Source organism: Lepeophtheirus salmonis, unplaced genomic scaffold (genome assembly GCF_016086655.4).
Source record: "Lepeophtheirus salmonis unplaced genomic scaffold, UVic_Lsal_1.4 unplaced_contig_121_pilon___fragment_1, whole genome shotgun sequence".
In the NCBI taxonomy this organism is placed as follows: domain Eukaryota; kingdom Metazoa; phylum Arthropoda; class Copepoda; order Siphonostomatoida; family Caligidae; genus Lepeophtheirus; species Lepeophtheirus salmonis.
In genome coordinates, this window is record NW_027289877.1 from 23,804 (window position 1) to 36,471 (window position 12,668).

The 12,668-nt window shown below is 28.9% G+C and overlaps 1 protein-coding gene and 2 long non-coding RNA genes across 52 annotated transcripts in view; 2 read left to right on the forward strand and 1 right to left on the reverse strand.

Moving 5' to 3' along the window:
* Positions 1–1,213: 1,213 nt before the first annotated feature.
* Positions 1,214–2,362, forward strand: LOC139907444 (uncharacterized). The gene is made up of 3 exons (XR_011784052.1): positions 1,214–1,905; positions 1,959–2,098; positions 2,161–2,362. It is a non-coding gene; the product is annotated as an uncharacterized lncRNA (long non-coding RNA).
* A 1,783-nt stretch (positions 2,363–4,145) lies between these two features.
* LOC121130332 (uncharacterized) overlaps positions 4,146–12,668 on the forward strand; it is a 44,766-nt gene continuing 36,243 nt past the window's right edge. For 26 of the 50 annotated variants that reach the window (XR_011784054.1, XR_011784067.1, XR_011784056.1 and 23 more), the window contains exon 1: positions 4,146–4,254. The gene's annotated coding sequence lies outside the window, so the exon portion shown is untranslated. The remainder of the gene's footprint in view (positions 4,255–12,668) is intronic. The other 24 variants (XR_011784081.1, XR_011784090.1, XR_011784082.1 and 21 more) reach the window with 4 other exon arrangements.
* Positions 8,512–10,058, reverse strand: LOC139907446 (uncharacterized). The gene is made up of 3 exons (XR_011784100.1): positions 9,085–10,058; positions 8,890–9,029; positions 8,512–8,827 (listed from the first exon to the last, which is right to left on the reverse strand). It is a non-coding gene; the product is annotated as an uncharacterized lncRNA (long non-coding RNA).

The window sequence follows — 12,668 nt, forward strand, 5'->3', positions numbered from 1 at the left end:
ATGGATATTCGATATTCCTTAGAAAAATATCTTCCATCGATGTGGTTTAATAAGAGGTCCTTCCTCCATACTCACTAATAAAGACTAGCTGCAATTAAATGTTAGATCTGAAATTAATAAAATGAAATCTTCTATATAAAATTAGCTCTTTCTTCGACAGAATTGAATCATACTTGATTATTGCTTTTGGAGGAATCTTTCAAGTTTTACTACAAAGAAATGAAATTTTCTAACAAAATCATTCACCAGACCATCCAAAATTCCATAATTGATTACTTACATCACAAGTAAGGGTTTCCAGTGCATAATTGGATAAGTACTATATTGTAGAAAATAAACTTTCATGGAAATACCATAACGAGTATTTTTAATATTCTTAATGTATACTTTGGATATTTTTTGATTAATATAGGTATTTATAAATTATTTTCCAAGATTAGATCCTTATTAATTATGATTATGGGTGTACTACACATAGATAGGAGGTTAAAGAAGTAAAACACTATGAATTATATGCACCAGACCTTGCACCTTCCGATTATCACTTTTTTGTGATTTTTTCACTCAATGATACTATCAATAGTACTTACAATTGTATTATTATATTGTTACATTTTAACTATTGTTTTCAGTAAAACAACTTATATATTATAGAAAACATGTAATAATTTATTTATTCGTGTTGATATCCTAGATCTTTGCAAGAGTAATATTCCAATATGGTGAAAAACAATTTTTAATTTATTTTTTATAATTTCTGGATTTATTTTCCTTGGAGTTATGAGTACGTTTATGAATATAATACGGCAGACAACTATTATTATTAGTTGCCTTGTAGTTATAAGTTTGAACAACTGAATCTAATTTAGTCTTTTCTTTTAAAAGAAACCATATTTATCATTGGAAGTAAATTGCTCAATATTAATATTTCCATAAAATATAACTCGTCAGGCATGATTCAAAATGATATTATAGTTTCACCTGATTTATATTCAACTTTCAATGTCACAGAGAAAGTCATTGTATCAAACAAAAGTCGTCATTTCACTATAATTTCAACTTTGTATGGCATCACCATCAAGAACCTTTGAAATTGTATAAAACATTTGTGAATGTTGCTAATCGTAGGAAAGATTATAAAAAATAAAAATCGAACATTATATGTCAGTATCAAATAAATTTATAGAAAATATACTGTACTGTAAGGTACTGTATTATAAATAAGGGTGATAATTTTGGTAAGAATACAAAAGCGTGCGAGGAGAAAAGAAGAATTACTTATGGCATCATTGATTAAATAATATACATCCTCTTCTATCAATCATGAACGTTATCATTCCCGCCTTTATTATTCAATATTGATATAATATGAGATGGTGATAGTCGATAGAGAACTGAATAAAATCCCCAAAATGACGTTGCCTTCTGTCTGGATTTATGAAAATGGAGGCCCAGGAATTTGGAAAATACTTACCGGATGAGAAACAGATGGTTTGTCGGATTTGTCGATATAAATGTGCCTTTAGTCCCCTGTCTAGAATTACACGCCACTCATTATCCTCATCTCATAACAAGAGTATGGATATTCATCTATAAAATCAATTTGACGATGAATACATCAAGTCAGACTTTAACTTTGATCTCACAACGATGCTTATTGCATGTAATATAACCTTATCCATTGCTAATCATCTACGTTCAAAAAATTTATGGAGAAATACAAGGGTAAACATATCCCTTCCCGAGGAACCATCATTAAATTAATGGAGGATGTTGGTACTGATGTCATATATAGAAATACATATAAAAATGTTTTGAGACATCCACACCAAATGATGATCAAGTTATCAGTAAAAAGTATTTACGAATATCGAAATGGAACTCTGAATTTTGTACTATCTCACAGTAAGTATTCAATTTTTTTTTAAATCTAACCATAAAATATGATTCTATTTTAGCTAAACATATCAAGAATTATGATACACAACTCAGTAAAGGGCAAAAACAACTGCTTAAATGGTCACAACAACGGGGGTAGTAGCTTTGGATGGTTTGCAACTAGTTTGTCTGAGACTACTTACTTCGCTTTAAGACTTGGGTATGATAATTAGGTTTTCCAATATTACATAGTCAATAAATATTACTTTTTTATCACTAAAGGATTAGCTATGGTTGATGGGCTCCAAGAAATGGTGTTCAGAAAACTCATAAAAGGCAAAAACAACTGTTTAAATGGTCACAACAACGAGGGTAGTTACATTGGGTGTTGCATTAAAATTAACAATTGTGTATATCCATCATGATAATAGTATGTTGTTATATAAGCATACCTAAATAACGGGGGGGAAATCTTTTTTGATGCTCTTAATAGGGAGTAATATCGCCGGACATTATTACATAATCAGCTTTTGCTCTTAATCTTTACGATGAATTTATTTATAAAAATTTTTTATTAGTATATTTATTGTCTAATTTTATGATTTTGACATTTACTTTATTATTAATAATTAGTTAGATCTCATAGGTAGAGATATATCTATCCTGTGCACAATTGTATATAGCAACTTCCACACGAAGAAGAGGGGTGATTATCTTTTTGATTAAACTCCACGTCTCGCTTGTGTATTGCAACCTAAAGTTATGACATATTTAACTGAATTCCGATGTCAGAACAAGAAAATATTATTTGGATCAATCTATTATTTCAATATTATGTACTTATAATTTATTATTATTAATAGTTATATGATTTTAATTGTTTAATTTTGTATATTTAACTTAAATGTTTAATGGTTTATTTTTTAGTATGTAGATTATATTTAATTAAAGCCTTCTTTTTTAAACTTTGAGCTTCAAATATATTTCAAATACTCTACTTTGTCATTTCATTAGCTATTATTCTGAGAATAAGGTTAATAATGAATTACAATTTCATGGAGTGTGACGTTTTCAAATCTACTGTAACGGATAAAAAACGTCGAAGTCAATTATACGTAGTATATCTTCATTAAACATTTTGCTAATAAATACATTCGTTATACCCTCAAAAATCATAATAAAGCAGGCAGATGATAATCACATCAGTATTTTAAACAATGATACCATATGTCTTTTTTTCCCCCTCCTCCTCGCACGCGTTTTTTCTCTACAATATTATCAACTATGATTATAAAGGTGTGTCGCTCACGACTATTACAATTTGACAGAAGTAGGAATCCTATTTTAATGACGTCACATATGTGTGGAAAACGCTAGCCCGTACTTGTATTTTGCTCTAAGATTACAAGGAATCTAACTCAAAATATAAGATTTTCGACTTGCAAACTGGGTCTGGCACTATATAAAAGGGGAATTACATTTTATTTTCATACTATACCCTATAGTTTTACTATAATTAAATATATATCTCTTTCTGGAGAGATAAGTAAAAATCACAAGGCAACATAGGCTTATTCAATGCATCATTTTCTTTGGATAGGGGATACACCATTATCTTAATTAATTTATTTATTCGTGTTGATATCCTAGATCTTTGCAAGAGTAATATTCCAATATGCCGAAAAACATTTTTTTTTTTTTTTTTTTTTTTTTTTTTTACAATTTCTGGATTTATTTCCCTTGGAGTTATGAGACTCTGAATAAAAATATAACTGTTTTTAACTAGAAACAAAGATAACCCAGCTTTTAAATATGATAAATATATTTAAATAATTTTTTTGCAATTTTTAACATAAGGCATTGAAATATATTCATATCAGTTATCCATATCTTCATTACCAAGCACATAAAAAAGCTTTAAATCTTAAAAATAGCTAAAAAAATAAATAAAAAAGTTTATAGTCTATTTCTGAAGGCTTTGAGGATGATATTGTAATTATACTTTAAAAACTTGGTTGTTTTAAAATGACTCTAAATGCCAAACCTATTTTTGTGAAAGCTTTTTATGGTCATTTTTGTACTTTAGGGCTTAAATAATTATAATAAATGTAGGTTTCAGAGCTTTAGCAAGAATGCTTTACATGTTGTTGTCATTCTATTGATAATATCAATAAAACAATAAATTAGAATAAAAGAATAGTTATTAGCAATGTATTTAATATTAAGTATTACACGCACACTTTTTATACCTCGATACCTTATCCTCTTTTTTTGTTCAAATTTACACTCGCTTCCATAGGAGACATTTTAGTATTCTATTGTTTGTTGACAAGGGCAGTTGCATTGAGAGAATTTATAAATTAATATGTCATATTGGTAAGTTATATTCTAAACCTGTACAAAAGTTCATATAAAGAATAAATTTAACATATTTACAAGATTTTTGAAATTTTTTCAAAGAAAAGTAGGTAATTCATATATGTTGTTTAAAAAAATATTTTCAAAAATAAAAATAAGAGTTGACATTTCAAGTTCTAAATTAAAAATTGATGTTTACAACATATTTCAAAAATATGCATAAATTCAATGTACATTAATTTATTATTGTTTTTAATAATTAAGTTGAGATATTGTCATTGCAAAAAAATCCAGACTTAAGTACTTTATACAAAATTTTTTGATTCATTCGATTCAAGATATGAATTTATTTTACACCCAAAATAATAAGAAAAAAACATTTGACCACCACCTCATTATTATATTTTAATAGTTTAAATGGTTTTAAAGCCTTTTCCATCAATAAATTAACCCAATGAATATAATCAATTAGGTATGAAAGTATTTTATTTTTAGCATGATAACGGAAAATACACAAATGTATTATTCAATTTTTTAAAGAATGACAAATAAATTTAGAATTAATAAAAACAATTACTATAAATCAATTAAAAAATTACATAATGAGTGCTTAAAGTTTTGATAGAGAGGGTTTGAATAATCCTATGCCCCTACTATTTAGTACTCTGGTTTAAATGGATATTTATGTTTTATAATTCGAAAAAGCAAAAAATCTAAAATTAATATTTTTGCTCTATGTGGTGAAAAGATTTATTTCTTAGTGAATATTAAAGATTAAGATTCATTTTTCAAAAGAAGCAAATGAAAAAACATCTAATATGAAGGTGTATATGTTTATAATTTTTTTTATTCAGAGTCAGATTTGAATAATTATTCAGGGCAACAAAACAAAATCTTTTTAATTCCAGTTTCAATTATAGTTTTCCTTGACACACTGATTTTATAATAAGTTTTTTCGTATCAAATCTAGTTTTCAACAATGTTGTATTTGAATTTTATGAATATTTTTAGTCTTTTTATATGTTTGAGCCAACTGTTGAGTAACAAAAAAAAATTAATCATCCTCATGAAATGAAATTTTTATTTGCAAATTTTTTTGTTAATTTCAAATATAAAGTTATATTTTATGAGCGACCATTCAATTATGAGAAAATGGAATATAAGTGATAAAAAAATACAATATTTTAAGTGCTTTGATGAGAATAACTTTTAAATTGTTCTTATACAATTGAAGTCCTTTTGAAGTATAAATAATTAGAATTTTTTGTACTAAAGAGTATTTGGTTGTAAGAAATATTGCAGCTGAACGAGACCCTTTATAAATATATTTGAAATTAAACCTTTATATGGGTAATAATACAAATCAAAAATTCTGCAAAAACAGATTTCATACAAAAAAACTAATTACAGATTCGTTATTAGTAGAATACTGATCAGAATTGAATGAGGAATTTAAATTTTTTGAAAAAAAAAATATAATTTCAAATACATGCTTATATTTTAAATGCAAACATCAAATCTTGAGAAAATGCAATTTAAAAGTTAAAAACCTGGAATATTTTAAGGGCTTTGTTTGAAAGAGGAATAACACCCCTGTTTTTTTACTGTTTTTACTCCAAAGGTAATCATTTGCAGCATAACACATTAGGGTTTTGTTTAGTAAAGAGTATTTGGTTCTAAAAGTTATTGCAGCTGAACTAGCCTTTTTGAATGAACATATTTGATGTTATCCCAAAATTAAACCTATAGAAAGGGTAAAAATTCTTTAAAGTTCAAATAAAAAATTCTTGAACAACATATATTACCAAAAAAACAACAACATCAGATTCGTAATTATAATGAAACCTATTTCCCAATGAGTCCTGGTGGTGGGATTATAGTGATTAAACATTAACTCCACTGTTAAGTTTACCACTGGAATGAGGGCAACAATGTCCATTTATTTCCCCGAGGCTGACTTGATAATGAGGCTGAGGACAATTTTGGAAGTTTGATTATTTGTAGTTCCCACATATTTTCTTCTGAAAAACTTACTCTTTGGCCCCAAAATTTTTGGTCTATCATTAGTGTTACATTTTGTTCTCTGCTCTTCAAGCCTCTCGTTTGTGCTTTTAAATAAAGTAACTTGTCGTGGATGAAGGTAATTTCTACCTTAATCACACTGGATACGGTCCTAAGATATCTGAGAGACGGAAGTGACTGAGCATTGATGTATATATTTGCTTGTAGAAGCCTGAACTGGCATTGTGCCATATCAAAGCAACGGATAGGAGTCCAGTAAAATAACTTCTACCTTTTAAGAGATGATACATTTGTTCTAATGTGAACGAGAGCTTGGAAGTAATTTCTGCCGAGTTAAAAATTAAGAAGCTCTTCACAAATATTGTAAAATGTCTCTTTCTCTATCTGATCGTCTGTGGATCCCAGAAAAGTGGCAATGTTGATGGCTCGTATCAATTCTTCTCTTGGCATATATCTACGCCATTTGGTTAGATTTTTAGAGTCTTTCATGGTGAATCAATGAAAGCTCACATCCGGATTCTTTGATTTGCCAGCATAGCTCCGCGCTATCATGGAGCAGAACACTTATGACCATTACTAATTAAGTAATATAACAAAACAAACTTTTGTGAACCAAGTTTTCTTTGGTTATAATTTATAAAACAAATGAAGAATGTGTCAGCCTCCTCGTGTGGAAAAAAAAGTGAGCGCGATTTTAAGACGCAATTCCAGTTGTTTTGGTATTCCTTGGATGCCCATAGTATGATTTATAAGGAACACATGCCGTATATTATATTGAAACATAAAACATACTACTCAAAACTTCTCAGCATAATTTGAAAGGTGACGAATTATTTATTCTATCAGGTTATGGGTAATTTACATATAACACAGAACAGATTATTTGAACATGATAATATAACAAGAACAGGAAGAGAGAAGGAGAGAAGTTCCTATCATGCTTATTACGATTTTAGGAAAAAATGACAGTGGACAAAATGTCCAGCAAAAAATGGAAGCGGAAAAAATGGCAAGATAAAAAAAAAGGAAAAGTGTCTAAATGGAAAAAATGGCAAGATTCTTTTAAACTGATATAATATCTATCACCAATATAATATATAATAAGAGAAATGTAAAGTAAACAAACATGACAGCGGTTCAAATGGAAGGAGTGCTAATCACTTAACTCGTTATTAATTACAATAACATAAGACATGATGGACTATTGATATTGGACAAGACTCTTGGATTGACGGACACGCATTTGCAAAATACTAGGCAAGAGCAGCGATTTCCACTTCGTTATGCTCCATGATGTCTCAGAAGAAGAGTTGGTAGGCTGTGGAGCGACAAACTACTGAGAGGATTCAGGAAGTAGTCAAAGGTCGAGTCGTTGGAGAGTGCGAGAAAAACAGTAAAGCTCAGTACAGTTGGAGAAATCTGAAATTGCAATAGTCTTCGTCTCTTCATAAACCTTCTTTCTTGCGCTAAGAGGACGAAACAGGCTGCATTACGTAGTTATCTAAAGGACTCGAATTCTCAAAGTTGTTTATCTACGACTCTGAATTCATATTTCCAAAGTATCAAGCCAAATATTGCTAATATTGTAGAGAAAAACGCGTGCAAGGAGGAGGGGGGAAAGCCATATGGTATCATTGTTTAAAATACTGATGTGATTATCATCTGCCTGCTTTATTATGATTTTTGAGGGTATAACGAATATATTTATTAGCAAAATTGTTAATGAAGATATACTTCGTATAATTGACTTAGACGTTTTTTATCCGTTACAGTAGATTTTATAACGTCACACTCCATGAAATTGTAATTCATTATGAACCTTATTCTGAGAATAATAGCTAATGAAACAACAAAGTAGAGTATTTGAAATATATTTGAAGCTCAAAGTTTAAAAAAGAAGGCTTTAATTAAATATAATCTACATACTAAAAAATAAACCATTAAACATTTAAGTTAAGTATACATAATTAGACAATTAAAATCATATAACTATTAATAATAATAAATTATAAATACAGAATATTGAAATAATAGATTGATCCAGATAATTTTTTCTTGTTCTAACATCGGAATTCAGTTAAATATGTCATAACTTTAGGTTGCAATACACAAGCGAGACGTGGAGTTTAATCAAAAAGATAATCACCCCTCTTCTTCATGTGGAAGTTGCTATATTCAATTGTGCACAGGATAGATATATCTCTACCGATGAGATCTAACTAATTATTAATAATAAAGTAAATGTCAAAATCATAAAATTAGACAATAAATATACTAATAAAAATTTTTTATAAATAAATTCATCGTAAAGATTTAGAGCAAATGCTAATTATGTAGTAATGTCCGGCGATATTACTCCCTATTAAGAGCATCAAAAAAGATTTCCCCCCGTTATTTAGGTATGCTTATATAACAACATACTATTATCATGATGGATATACACAATTGTTAATTTTAATGCAACACCCAATGTAACTACCCTCGTTGTTGTGACCATTTAAACAGTTGTTTTTGCCTTTTATGAGTTTTCTGAACACCATTTCTTGGAGCCCATCAACCATAGCTAATCCTTTAGTGATAAAAAAGTAATATTTATTGACTATGTAACATTGGAAAACCTAATTATCATACCCAAGTCTTAAAGCGAAGTAAGTAGTCTCAGACAAACTAGTTGCAAACCATCCAATGCTACTACCCTCATTGTTGTGACTATTTAAGCAGTTGTTTTTGCCCTTTACTGAGTTGTGTATCATAATTCTTGATATGTTTAGCTAAAATAGAATCATATTTTATGGTTAAATTTAAAAAAAAAAATTGAATACTTACTGTGAGATAGTACAAAATTCAGAGTTCCATTTCGATATTCGTAAATACTTTTTACTGATAACTTGATCGTCATTTGGTGTGGATGACTCAAAACATTTTTATATGTATTTCTATAAATGACATCAGTAACAACATCCTCCATTAATTTAATGATGGTTTCTCGGGAAGGGATATGTTTACCCTTGTATTTCTCCATAAAATTTTTGAACGTAGATGATTAGCAATGGATAAGGTTATATTACGTGCAATAAGCATCGTTGTGAGATCAGAGTTAAAGTCTGACTTGATGTATTCATCGTGTTAAATTGATTTTATAGATGAATATCCATACTCTTGTTATGAGATGAGGATAATGAGTGGCGTGTAATTCTAGACAGGGTACTAAAGGCACATTTATATCGACAAATCCGACAAACCATCTGTTTCTCATCCGGCAAGTATTTTCCAAATTCCTAGGCCTCCATTTTCAGAAATCCAGACGGAAGGCGACGTTATTTTTAACATTTTATTCAGTTCTCTATCGACTATCCCCATCTAATATTATTATATTAATATTGAATAATAAAGGCGGGAATGATAACGTTCATGATTGATAGAAGATGTATATTATTTAATCAATGATGCCATAAGTATTTCTTCTCTTCTCCTCGCACGCTTTTGTATTCTTACCAAAATTATCACCCTTACTTATAGGCTCTTTCAACGAATTTTTAAGTGTATTTTTCAAGTATGATACAATTTGAATATGCAACTACGTTTGTAATAAATCATAATGGTCTTCAGTGATATTTATGAAAGAATTTGAATATCATAACTCTATATATTCACTCATTTCAATTTAAAATGAGAATCCAGCTCCAACTTCATTAACTTGTAAAACAAATATTAATGTAAATTCCTTTGTCAATGTTTAATTCCATTAATTAATTTATTTATTGAATAAATGTAAATACATATTTTATGACTACAGAAACGGCTCTAAAAAAATTTATTCGACACTCATGTTATTATCTAATTTGGTTAATTTAAGTACGTATAGTTAGAGCCAACTCTATGGAAAGGCTTCAGGGCCTCAAAGATTTCAGGTGTCTTATATTTCTCTTAGCTATATTGTATTTTAAAAGTTAGGCATTTGTGAAGCTGTTGTGCCTATTTAACTCAAGTTTATCTTTCAATTACACATAACTACAATCTCGTTTATTTCTTTTAGTTTTGATGGGTATTACTCCACTTCTGGTGATCATAAATAAACTAATATTTTTTTAGAGGTCCATAAAAATTTCGTTTTATGAATAAAGTATATATCATCAAATTAGTAATTTCAATCGTTATTTTCGGCTTATGCATGTTTAAAAAATGCGTAACTTTCAAGTAATTTTGATCTTATTCCATGGGGAAAAAATCAATAAAAAATTATAAAAGTTATATCTATCAATTTGTGATAAAATAAATATATTTTCTTAGGATTATGACAGTATGAATATGATATATTAGTTATCATATTCATTTTGAAACATATCAAACATAATACACACAAACAATTGGATAAATTGAGCAACACATTTTGAATTTAGAAGTGTCTTTCATATGCTTAGATCGATCTTAATTAATCATATAAAGTAATATTCCATGTTCTCTAAGAATTAATACAAAAGAAGGGATCCGACATACTTTATTCTCAACAGGAGATGCTTGAATTTCAATTTCTACGGGAATGATGCCAGATTGAAACTTTGTCCGAAGAAGAAAACCAGACTAAGCTAAGCCTTAAAAGAGAAGAGTCGACTCCTTCCTTGGGTAGGGAATCTTATCAATCCGTGTATAACAATTGAATAAATTCAAGAATTGAAATTATGAAGGGATGTTTAAGAAGAGCATGGAATTTAAATATTTCAATATAAGATTATTTATTAAGGGGGCATTAGAAAGTATTGAAATGGTATCGAATAAGATAATTTTGTTATGTGTTTGCTTTTACAGCCCCATAAAACTCAAGAAATAAAAAATCAAAAAAAAAAATCTCTAACGATTTTTATTTTTTTAATAAGGCTTTTAAAAAAAAATAAATATGGAATCATTTTCTATGATATTCCTTATCATAGATTGATGAAAAACTTAAAAAGGTCTTAAGAAAAGAGTGTCTTTTTTCATCATTTTTCACCCAAAAAAAAAAAAATATCCTGAGTTCAATACAAGATACAGAATCAATGAAACACCTTTATTAGTTAACAAAAAAGACTTGAACATAAACTTAATTAACTGAACTTTTATTGGTAAATTTTTTAAGAAATTATTCACTTGTTTTAGAGATCAAATCGGATATTGTAACCAGCACCTGTCAGGAAGTGGGATAGTCTTATGTCCAGCCACATAGCTTTCCCATAAGTTTTTAAGCCTTGCTGTTGCTCAATGTATATCCTTTTGCATTTTTTTTAGGAAGTTGACAAATCACTTCTTGAACAAGGGGGGGTGGGAACTGACGTTTCTTCCTTTGGAAATAAATGCCTGTATGCATTTCCAAATTGATGGGTGGGGGTGTCACACGAGATGAAAGAAACGGCAGTTCCATGCCGCAATGCACTTCTGACATCATTCGGAGCGGGGTAAAGAGTGATTGTACCTCTGGACCCAGAGATACCTGATGGCTAGGATCGTCGCCTGCTCGAAATCCAGGATGAGAGTAGCAGGATCAGGCATGAAATTAAGATCTTGACAATGACTCAAAACTCCATCAAAAAGCTCCTGGTAAATCTTTTGAGTCTTATTTTGAAGTAGGGCAAATATTGTTAAATTGGAGTGTTATGAAAGTTGTACCGCGCTCTATTACTAACATTTATTCGAATTTACATATCAATTTATAACTTTGTAACAAAGTCCTTAAATATTATTTTGTATTTTTACTATTTCTTGAGCACAAATAACACTCAAATAAAAGTTGAAATAATGTTACACTACGACATAAATCAAGATAAACTCTTAATGGTTTTTTCGTTGACTTTTAATATATTTATTTTTCTATAAATATATTTTTTATCTACCTTGATTAGTAATTTAATTAAACTAAGGAATCACACTATAGTTAATGTAAAATACATTTTAAACGATAAATAGAAGGCATGAAAAGTTATGGCCAATGCCTATAACATTAAGTATAATACTTATTAATAGTCAAGAGGTGTAATCATAGAATAAATTAACCTTGGCTTACTTTTTAAAGTATTTTTTTGCGTAGCATATACGTAGGGAAATATTACTATTCTTGCAAAGCTATTTCTGTGGGGGGAAGGGGTTCGACCTAAATCATATTTAATGTGTCGTTATGTTTCCAAACTTGACAATGATGTCACAAATAAACTTCACTTCATAAACTGCTTCGATTATAAATATATGTAGCAGTAACTTAATTTATGAACCATTCATAGACATTTCAGAAGATAAAGGACTTTTGTTTAAAAAAATATTTGGCTTCAATAAAACGGAGGTGAATGTGATTTGATATACAATACTAAATCGTAGTAGTAACGTTATCTATTGACGACATATAGTACCTCTTTTATAGTGAAACTTTTACGTACAACTTTAAT